This window comes from Etheostoma cragini, chromosome 22, assembly GCF_013103735.1.
Source record: "Etheostoma cragini isolate CJK2018 chromosome 22, CSU_Ecrag_1.0, whole genome shotgun sequence".
NCBI classification, from domain to species: Eukaryota; Metazoa; Chordata; class Actinopteri; order Perciformes; family Percidae; genus Etheostoma; species Etheostoma cragini.
The window spans coordinates 11,706,242-11,718,468 of NC_048428.1; the positions used below are offsets into that span (position 1 = coordinate 11,706,242).

General features: G+C 39.1%; 1 protein-coding gene across 3 annotated transcripts in view; it reads right to left on the reverse strand.

Moving 5' to 3' along the window:
* Positions 1–12,227, reverse strand: part of neto1l (neuropilin (NRP) and tolloid (TLL)-like 1, like) — a 68,425-nt gene that overhangs the window by 37,490 nt on the left and 18,708 nt on the right. The window lies entirely within an intron of this gene.

The following is a 12,227-nucleotide window of genomic DNA, read 5'->3' on the forward strand; positions in this document are numbered from 1 at the left end:
TTTATGCATCACATGCCACTGTAGGCAGGTTTAAAGCACTCAAGCTTGAATTCATCAATCATCAATTCACTTAAGATAAATATTGTGCTAAATATCCAATGAAAGCCGATTCATGTAACACAGAAACTGTGAAATGAAGCAACTACATAAGTCCCACATTTTACACACGTTCTTAGCTGCTGCTTCACCCCCAAGAGGACATTAAAATCCAAAAGGTGCTTCTCAAGGAAAAAATCAAACGCAGAGCGTCTACTCTGTGTAACCTTGTGTCAAAAAAATAAAAAACAATAAAGCTGAGTAAAGTATTTCTTTCCTGGAGTCACAGCGGAGCAGAGAAGGTCAGAATGAGCATCTGTCAATTCCTCTATCACACTGATCCAGGTCTTAAAGCTCAGCACTTCTGTACATTTACAGTCATGGTTGCACTGCTTTCATCTCGGACTGCAATCATACTTATTGATGGCACTGGGAGCCAATAATCAATAACACAGTACTACGACTTCAAAGCCGGTGTATGCATCTACTTGCACACTTGCATACAGATAACACATTTCTGGGAGTTTAAAACAAGGTGTGAATGTGTATTTAATCTATATTATACACCTACATGTAATTTCTTTTATCAAAGTCAGAAACATAGGCAGCAAATTGAGCTTACATTGACAAGGTCATTGAGGGCCCCATCTTGCACCCTCTTTTAAAGAGAATGGGAGATGACATTCTGACGTAATACGTCTCCATAACATCAGGCTGCGCTAATCTGTATTGTCGCCCAAAACATTTAAACCGGCAGCTGATTGGACGAATGTGTTGTCACTACCCAATGTGAGTCAAGTGCAGATGTGAGTTGCACAACACAAAATGTTACATCTTTTGGTACCTCCAACCAAGGCGGTAGATTTGTATTCAATTTAAAGACAAGAAAGCATACAAGCGTATTTCAAAAAAATGTCAAACTGGTCCATTAAATCCATTGTAAAAGACTTAAGATTTATTCATTACAACAAAACATAATGGTAAATTCCTCCACTTTCGCGTAAAGACACAAATAGGTTTGCACATATAAATATACCTCCACTCACTGCAGTGATTAAGTCCCTGTTGGCACAGCAACAAATATCAGCATGCACATTGAGCCACTGATATACTATGAACTAAAACCCACCCACACTCTATGACCGTCTCCTGCAGTCTCAGCATCATCATGCTATGAGGGAGAGCTGCTTCATTGTCACAGAATACATGTCAGTGCAACCTCATCCAGCACATGACTGATCACTGCCGATTCTGACCAATTTCACTGAGAGGAGGGTGAGATATGAGGTTGTTATGGTGTTGTGGTCAATCATACCTTGTCTAAGACATCCTAGAGTGAGAGTCCATGCAGGGGCCTGTATGTACAGTATCTGTATGTGTGATGTCTGTATGTGTAAAAGAACTGTATGTCTGTGCATATAGTAGTACCCTCGGGTGCATATAGTAGTACCCTCGGCTTTGAGCGTCCAGATGTTCCATTTGGTCGTCCTGTGTGCTGTCATTGCTTTTATGACTGCTCTGACATGCTCCCATATGGACACATCTTTGGTGACAGGCTCCTTTTTTCAGTCAGCAAAGGCCACTGAAAGGCCTTCTAAAAAGACTGGAGAGCTGCCAGAGACCGCACCGTAACCACTGATGGACAATCACGTCCAAAGCAGCGTTCAGTTTTTTTGCTCCACATATCTGGAACAAACTACCAGAAAACCTGTCCGCAATTCTCAGCTCTTTAAATCAAGGCTGAAGACTGTTTTTTTATGTTGCTTTGTTTTAAATAATTATACATTTTATATACTGCATTATAAACTGTATTCTCGTGTTTTATCTGTTTTTAATTTTTTAAGGGTTTTAAACTGCTCTTTAACGTTTTATGTAACGAATTATGAATTGCCCTGCTAGCTTGGCATGCCCTCATGCTCTGCTTCTGACTTGATAGTACGGCTGACCTGAGTGCTGTGCATGTGCGACTCGCAACATAGATGGAAAAGAAGGAAGATGCCTCACTTGGTAGCTAAAACGGAGAGCTCAACACACAAGGTGAAAAGAGGAGATGCAACAATGTGCAGTGCAACAAAATGTCTTTTTTTATTAAACCTTGTAAACCTATTCTGATATAACCTCTAAATACAGTTATGAACCTGAAAATGAGCATAATATGAGCACTTTTGTTAACCTACAGTAGGCTATAGGGTAAGGCAGTGGGCAATGATGGCGCTTTAGCCTTTAATCTGCTTCAGTATGAGACACTGGAAAATTTTGAATATTAATAAATATTACTTAATGTAAATGGTATTATGTAGTAAGTCAACACTGCATAGGCACCTCAAGTGGTTGGGATTGTTCATGCAGAAAGCCCGGTCTGACCTGCTGGAAGATGCTCTCTTCCTGTAGGACCAAAGCTTCCGTTAACTTTTCTTCTGTGAATGAAAGAAGTGAGCATTTCCAAGCAAGAAAAGTTTACCACTATGAATATAAAACATGATCTTACTGAAAAAAAGTAAATCAAAGTTTCTGTGGTGCACCAGTGATAGTATATGCTATCTGGTGAAATTTTGACTGTAGTATTGACTGTGACTGTAGGAAGTATCCAGAGGCACTGTCCCCTTCCACTGATATCCTTAGTCGATGCAGAATTAAAGCAGAATCTATAATCAGTCAGCACCGATGGGCTTGACTGCCCTTGAAGGCTAATCTATATGTGTCCCTAGCGCTTAGGATGTCCCTGAAATGTAGCAACTCCAAGCCTGGACACTCACGAAGTCTCAGAGGAGTGAGAGCAAGGGGGAAAAGTCTAATAACTGATTTGTTGCTGCGTCTCTTTCCGACCTCATTCAAATCCACATCCTCTTCAGTATCCATCTATTTTCATTTCTGTTGTAAACCACTGCACTCAACCCCCGGGCACCTCACTGAAGCATCTGCTTCTTTTATGGATAAAAGGAGAGAAACTGTTGCAGCTATCAATGGAGACATCTGCTTGTCGAGATATATTAAGATTGCAGATGTTTTACTGTAGCCTATACCGTGGAGGCAGATACTATTAGGATAACGCAATTGTATAAAAGGGATGACAATATTGTTTTAAGTATATAAGCTGTATTTTCTTTTGTTTTTTACTTGTTGTTGATTTATTTTAAAACACTATCAGACATAAAAAAAACACAACCTACTTATTCATCATCCATATTTAAAAAAATGTGGCTGATTAATTTAATCTGGAAAACAATGTGAAAAAAGGTCATCTTTGACAGATCTTTCTCTACGAGCTCTACATACTTATAGTTTTTGATAGATTTGCCTATTAGCTCCTGCAGTATACTTTTAATATTATCTTGCTACAAATTTAACAATGCTATTCCAGGCGCTCCTGGAACACTTTGCAACCTAAAACCTGACTTTATAGTTAACCTGCCCGTGTGATAGTTTATTGACAGGGCACCTATGCTTTTTAATGATGAAAAAAGCAATACACCCAACCTTTGACAGGCTTTAGACAGAGCAGATATTTGTATTAGAATCAACCCTTCTTCTTTTTATGTAAATATACTTGTGTGTGTGACAGAGAGAGAGAGAGAGAGAGAGAGAGAGAGAGAGAGAGAGAGAGAGAGTGAGAGAGAGAGAGAGAGAGAGAGAGAGAGAGAGGAGCTGTCAACACGCCAGCCTCTCTCCTTCCTGTCCTGTCAAACTCTTCCACTTGTGCTTTCTATCCCGTGGTGCAGAACAGAGAGGGGTTAGGAAAGCCTTCCTCTCCTTCATCCTTCAGCCATCATTTTTGAGTTGAAAGTGTCAAACAGGCGTCACTGAACCATTGTATTACATACTGTCAACATTTCCACCCCTCAAACCTTGTGTCCAACACAAACATTGTATTGGGGACTGTTTAACATCAAAGCCCTATATCCTGGAGTTCATGTGTTTGACATAAACCGTTTTAGAGTACGTTTCTGGCTCTGTGGTCTCTGTGCTCCGCTGTCATTGTGAGGTTCTAAGGTCATGGACTCATGAGAGTGTTGACAAGCCAGAAACAAGGACACCAGACTTGTATCATGTCAACCACACACATGCCTGGCATCACTTTGCATCAGGAGTGTTGAGTGTTGCCTTTCTAGTAACATGACATCGATGTCAAGAAAGACAATAAGGGCAACAATGTCACTGTGATACACAATGCTGCAATGGCTGTTAAAAGGCCGACTTGCAGGTCATGATGACATTGCTATTCGGAAAAAATAACCAATGCTCTGAAATAACATCTTGTGCATTTAAATTCAATAGAAGGCATGTGTTTTTTTATATTTGATATTGTTTCTCAATTCCTCTGATTAGACACTTAGAAAAAAGCAAATAATGTTGCAAAAGCAGTAAGCTATGGCTGCTAAAAAGCTTTCTGTCTGATCAGGGCCTTAGTCTGCAACTCCCATCCAGTGCCTAACCAATAGAATGTCAGTTTGAATGATTCAAGTTTTTTATTTATTTAAGTCACCTACTTCCTGCTGTCAGATGTATGATTAAGATGACAATCAATAAAGCTGAATCAAAACTGGTGAGTACAACAAGGTTTTCAAATGACCTCCAAAACCACTTAGTCTCTTCTACACTGCCTTCAGGTCTGTATATGCACATATCAAAGTCAGTATAGACATGATTTACTATCACATGCTCTTGTTAAAACCAGAAGGCAACTAAAAATTATCTACAATAATATGTGTGGAACCAGCTTGTTCTGTACAAAGCATAGAAATTACTTTTAAAAGTACATTTAGAATTGTCCAAACGTTGCGTGATAACTTGCCTGATGTGTCTCAAGCTTCCTGATATGGCAAATATGCCCATCTCTTCAAATAAACAGATGCAAATGTTTGTACTCCATGTGTCTCACAAACCCATAAAGTCCACTAAGACATTAAGACATGACAAAGATGGGGGTCCTCATTCACTTCATAAAATTTTCATCAGAGCATGGCACAGAGTGTAAATGAGCCGCTGTATATTAGTGTTTATGAGTTTGCCTGAGATTTATGAGGGCACATTTGAAATCACTGTTGCTTGACATTAATGGAGCATCTGTGTGTATTTTACAGTATAGACGGTATGCTTACACTGTGGCTATATACCGGTACAGATGTTTAGTATATACATTTACTAAATATCGGTGTATCTGTGTGTGCATCCATTAAATGAATACCCAGCTCCCCTTGCCTCTGCGAGGAACACATCACTGGCCCTCTCTCTCGCCAGTGAAGTTAAAAACTTTTATAACCTCTTTCACTGAGAGACTCACAATTTAATCATTACTTACACTAAGAGCTTCAAAAATCTGCTCTATGTCAGTACAGATTCTGATGCAGTGTCTGCGACAGGTTCTTCTCTCTGTGCACGTTTTACTGCGGGTGTGCTTGGTGTGCATCAGAGTGTGCTTGTTTGCAAGGTGTAGGGTGCAAAAAAAAGAAAAGCTAATGGGAAAGCACAACTAAAGTGTTTTTCCTCCTTAGGCTTTCTTAAACATTTGGCAACATCAATAGTTTTAAATTAGGCTTATTTTCCTCTTACTGTCATTGGAAATTCAAATTTGTTAGCAGTCACTATTTAAAATAAGAGTTTGGAGAACACACACAAGTACAGCTTTACTTAACAAGTAGTGATTTGTAAAGAGAATTAGATTTTATAGATCTTTAACAAGAAACTCTGACTTCTTGAAAAATACAGTTCAGCTGCAATTTAAGTTTGCAGGAGATAAAAATGTTCTCATTTATAAGCAGTGACAGTGCTTTTTTTCTCTCTAAATAATACTTGCAGCTTTAAGGAAGGATAAGACCTACTTGGCAATGGGACTCTTGCCTGCCACCAGCACAATAAGAAGGCAACAGGAAGCTAGCCAAGCACAAGCTCATAGCACTAGCTGAAGGGGTCTAAGCAGCAGGAAAGCTGTACAGCAACATAGCTTTTGCTACATGTCTGCCAGATTCGTGCATGAATAAATAAACACAGCAAGATCTGTCCAATTTTCCTCAGCCCTGAGGCTTTAAACCAGAATACTTCTGACACCTGCTATGATCATTCATTATCCTTTCCTCACATGCATTATTTCACAGGTGCTAAAGTTAAAAATAGTTCCATCTCTTTTTGATGGATGCCGATGAATAAGTGAAATAAAGCCCACTTGTGCTTGACACGGCACATAGTGCCAGATGAGGAGATTACTGCTTGTTAAGCTGTTCCAACTGTGGTTCCTACAACCAAATTACTCAACAGGTCACAGTTCACTTGTTAGACAACAAGGGAGCCTTCTGGGGACAAGAGGGATGCCTAAAACATCATTTACTGCTGCATTAATGGTTAAGTTTAACGGAGGCTTTTTAATAAGGAATTGTATCCACGCGGCTCAACATGAAAGGTGATGTGCGCATTATGTTTGACTTAATTAAAATCTCACTTACGATGCATCTTTGGGAGTTTTTCTGTGATGCCTGAAACAACTTTCTTTACATTAAATGTATTTGTAAAAGGACAGCAATCAATATTCATTTTATCACATCCCAAAGCTTCATTTCCTCCATTGCTTATTTCTCCAAAAGCAGTGTAATACAAAGCTAAACCTAACCTACTCCTCCAATCCAAACAGCTCTGTTGCTAGAAACATGCCTGTCTGTTCAATAACCCAACAAAAATCTACATTTTGAGTCAGAAACATACAGTGTGTGGGGAGCTACTTAGTACATCTTGTACCCTAAAATACTCACACATTATACATTTTTCACATGAAATACTTAGTCAATTTAATGTTGTGTCAATGAAGATTATGTCTCTGGATTATCCTGAGTAAGCGGAATGTTGTTTGTAAAAACATTGGGAGATATTCAGAGACATTTCTGTTTTCACTTTTAATTTGTTAATCATAACAGGTTGTATTTTTATGACTATATACAAGGTGGATATTGGTATAAATATTTGCCACAAAGGTGCACAATGTTTTTACACTTGCACACTTCCTTTAGATGCTGTTTACAGGTTAGGGTTGAGGGGATTATTCAATGAATCAATCACTGGAAAATTAAAACAGCAAAACATGTAGTAATCACTTGATTTTAAGTCATTTTTTGAGTCTCAAAAGTGGAGATTTACTGATTTTTTCTATTTGATATCAGTGTACACTGAAAATCTCTGGATTTTAGACTGATGGTCGGACAAAACAAGGGAATTGTGGATGCATCTTTAGGGGGCACAAAAGTCGCCATTTCCTGCCATTTTATTACCAAACCATCTGGGAAGCCGTCATTGGAAACTGTTTGGAAAAGGGCAGGCACTTTAAAAAAAAATACCTGCCAGGTTATTGGATGAACCATCTGTTTATCATATCCACCATAGTTGTTTTGTACCAACAGTCGCGGCCGCCACACACACACACACACACACAACCCTAAACCATGCCAGAAGGTGCAAGTAGCTTCTCACTGGACGCGGATTTGGTTCGGTAAGCTGGTAGTTCGACCCACAAACATGACAAGATGGATTTTCATGTGACAGGTGATCCCATGATTCTCGCATCTTATAATATTGCAAGAATTCAGCAACTATGCAGGGTAGGCCATTTTATAGCCTTAAGAATTAATTGCTCAATACCAAAGATTAATCAGAGTTGCATCCCTAATTCAGGAAAACAACAGCACAGTTGAATTATGTGCTCTTAACTATATTGAATTTTGGTAATGAAGCAGTAAAAAGGAAGACAAACAGTGAAGCAGCTTTGTAAGTTATCTAGTATGACAGAGACAGTACAAACCAAGGGTGAGTGGTAACTCAGCAAGATGCCCAAGATGGTGCTAAGAGACAGAGGCAGGGTACAACCTGTCCTCTGCAAAATGGCATGAATAACAGGCTGACACACAAAGACTGACACGGGCAAGAAAAATGGGTCCTTGCTGTCAAGAAAGTGAGACAAGGTTTTTGGAGTAGAAAGAGAATAAAGCAACAGCAGATGGTGTAGAAATGGCAGGGGCTGGAGAGAAGGAGGAAAGTGAAAGAATACAAGCTATTAAACATTATCGAGAAATGGAAAAAGCAAATGATGGGGAATGGGCAACACTGAGGCTGACAGAAGCAGAGAGATGAGGAAAAAAACTGAAGGACTGCAAGCTGTCTAAATTCACGTAAGAGAGGCAGCTGATTAGTAGTGATGTGATGACTCGAGGTGGGCATGTGTGTGTGTGCGTGCCTGTGGCTGCTGATGAAGGATAGCTATCTAGCAAGAAAGGGAGAGAGGAAGGCCACCAGCCAAGTGGTCTAGTACCATCCTGGGAGAAACAGCATCTGTCTCAGCAAAATAGAGGGGAGCAATCAATAACTATACAGTTAAGGTGTGTGTGCATGTGTATGTGTGTCACTGGTGCATTGGCCTTTGCAGTTAGCTTACACTGCATCTACACTGCTGCATTTGGTAGAAGAATATGGTATGTGAATGTTTTGTGCGTGAGCATGTTTGTCCCGACCCATTCTGGATTTTGGGGGCCATAACTGATATTTATTAGTAAAAACAACTAAGTATATTGGCCAATAATATGTTTTTGAATCATATAAAATTAATCTTGATATGTATCCCATTGATAATAAATAAATTAATAAATTAATGTTAGCATGCTAAATTAAGATGGTGAACATGGTTAACACCTCATACACATGAGAACATCAGCATGTTAGCATTGTGAGCATGTTAGCATTTAGAACAGCTGTCTGAGTGCAGCCTCACAGACCTGCTACTGTGGCTTTAGACTTTTGAAATACACACAGGTAAATTAACTGTATTTTCTTTTTATTATGAAGGCATCATTGCCATGTCTATAGCATTACTAAGTTGATTTGCAAGCACTTTGAGGAGACCATTTTAATTGTTAAGAACATATTACGTTGCTTCTCGTAAGAGACTGTGCACTTTCCTGCTCCACTCGGCTACAAACTGAAGCACACGGTCAATATGCTCCCTTTATCTCATCTGTAACCTCGCCTTTCACAATATTACAGCCATAAATGCACCCAACAAGGGGGGCTGTAATTGCACCGCGCTGCAGCATAATACCAAAATCCATTTCTATACGGTGCCCAGCTCTAACCTGAAGAGCACCATTTAAGAGTGGTAACATTTGGGTTAAGATGATATGTAAATGCAATTCAAAGTGAAGTACGATCATCCTTTTGCAAATATCTGTTTCTGTGATCAGTGGAGAATGTAAATTGCAATTCGCATAATGTATTTTCATCACTTTACACGGGTTTACTGTGCAGAACGTTAATATTTTATTTATTATAAAAATACACTTTCATTTATCACTGCCAATAAAAGTATGCAAACATTACTCTCCATCCAAATGGACTCACGCACAACACACACAGATTCATGATGGATTAAAGTGCATCCACATCAATCAAAAAGTTGAATATATATACTGTATATATACTGCCTTTATTTCTGCATGTAACCTTTGAAGTCTAATTAAAAATGGGGAGAAACACTCTGATCTCCCAGAGAGAATAACCCTGCTGGTCAGATTCACTGCAATCAAAAGGACCGTCTGTTTCTCAATGCGTGTCAAGGGGAATTAAGACCCCTGAATGAGAAATCAAATCACACAGCATTTCCTTTCATCTTCTCTTGAATCGATAGCATGTCATAAAATATGTTAGAGCAGACCTTGCAGCATTCTAGCATAATTTACAGACGAGGATGACGGCTCCTTCATTTTTTTCCCGCAGTTTCAAATACAAAGGAGCTTCTTGCAAAACCTCTGAGCCAGCTTCCCGAAATTTCTGGTTTTATCACAGTCACATTAACACGCTGGTATTAGACCTTCGTCAGAGTATTTGTCCTTACTATGCAAACATTCCCGTCCTCCAATTTAGTCAATTTAGGCTTTCCCCTGCCTCCGTGTTTGATGGATGTCCAGAGTAGTTGGCAGTGGAGTGGAAACTAGGCTTTGATGTTCAGGCCCACACTGTAAGAGTATTCAGGTTGACTTTGATAAACCCCATTAGAGTGTCACAATCTCTCGCGCTCACTTTCTCGCACACACTTAGAAGCTATGAGCCTCAGAGGAATGGGTTTGAGGGCAAAAATACAAGGTTGCTCCAGCACTGCATACACGCTGGGTAAGTGAGGGAAGAAGTGGATGATGGAAAAGATTAATAACTGGCATCTGCTTACAAAAAAAAGGGAAGGCAAATTGATTGAGATGACTTAGAATGATTAAAGAACTATGATATGTGGCACAGAGTTGTGCTATAAAAGATTTACACATGCAATTTCCGGCTGTTGTCATCATAAAAGATTGAGAGATGTGTGTCTCCACGTCACCGGAGACAGCTGGTTCTTTGAATGTGTCGGCAAAGCTGCAGTGGGGGAACACAGGTTTTATCATAAAAGCATGAATGATTCCTTAAGAAGTCTGGCAAAGGTCGGTACTCTACATGCACAGCAACGCAACGGCCCATTCACTACTCGCCACTATCTAAATTGAAAAGAGTATTTATACCAACTCAGGGATCAGAAGTTAATGGAAGCAGTCATGCATCAATTGAGTTACATAGAAATGTCGGTTGAAAAAGCGTGAGATTACTACATACGTTTAAAAGATTTTTAATTTTCTCAAATTGTCTTTTTGTGTCTGATAGAGGGAGTGTGTGTGTTAGGGGTGGGGGTGTAGTAGGCACATTACTGTAAAATTCTGAATCAGAATGGGTATATATATATATATATATATATATATATATATATATATATATATATATATATATATATATACTAAAAAAGTAGGATCAAATAAAGGTTCCAGTCCAATGTAATGACACGCTGTTCTTTGGTTAGCTGGCAAATCATGCTGGACAAGTTGCTGCACAGATTGCTCAAAGCAAAAAAAAAGACAATGACAGAGGTGGGAAAGTGATTGAGAAGGAGTTTGCCCTGTTCCATTACAAACGTTTAAAGAAACCATTGGCACCAAAGACAGACTTACCGGTGGACATCCCCTGCTCTCATGTAAACTCTTTTGTGACGGTAGCTAATGCCTCTCCCCTGATCCCATCTGTTAGTTTATTGGAGGGAAATACTATGATTACTCAGCTTCACACATCTGAACCAAAAGGCAAACCGTGGCCTCTATTTTATGAAGTTCCTCTGACATTTAATGAAAACCCAATCAGGATTTGCACAGAAACCACCCAAAATAAGCAAAACACACACTGTGCCAACAACATATTAATATTACGTTCACTGATTTAAACAAACAATGCATTTTTCCAAAGTAAAGCAACAGAGGCTTATTTATTTTCAAAACTCTAACTACAACTCAACTGCCAACTCAAGAACTGCCATCATTGCTGTGGATCATAACCTCATTGCAACTGCCCTTGTTTCTGAAGAGGGTAACACTGTGTGGAAAGTTATGGATTTAACCTTCAAATAAAACTTTACAATGGGCACAGTTGCTGGCAGCTGGCTTAGCTGCATATTTCAACTGATTGTGATCAAATTCAAGATTGGGAAACCAGTGAGGGATAATCTACTTGCACTGCACTAAAGGCGGTGGTATCTTAAAAGGACAATTCCGGCGCAAAATAAACCTAGGGGTTAATAACATGTGTGCACCGAGTCGATTGCTCTCTGGGACACGTTTTCATGCTTTCATCCAATTGATTCTGTCTGTAACTTGAACCAACCTGCCGCAAACCTGTTGCTAGCTGCTAACGCTAGGGTAAATCCCCATTTCTATTCCACTAACAAGGCTCAAAATAGCACCACACTTATTTTTCAAATAGCATAATGAGGATCCCACCATGTAAACCGAAGCATTGAGACCTTTGTAAGTGTACAGACAGTTTATTAACAAGTAGTGCTGTCAAACGATAAAAAATATTTAATCAAGATTAATCACATTAATGTCCTAGTTAACTTGCAATTAATCGCACATTTGTATCTTTTCTAAATGTCCCTTGATTTCTTTTTGTCCAATTATTTTTTCTCATTTTAATGCTCTTATCGACATGGAAAAGTGGATCGGCTTGCTTTATGCAAATTATTTGTTGTTGTTGAAAACAACAGTGGCATAAAGCTTACTGTTGTGTTCAATATCACGCGTAACATTCTCACTTGACGCAGTCATTCAAACAAATAATCTCTCACACAATGTAACACTGTCCATCATTAA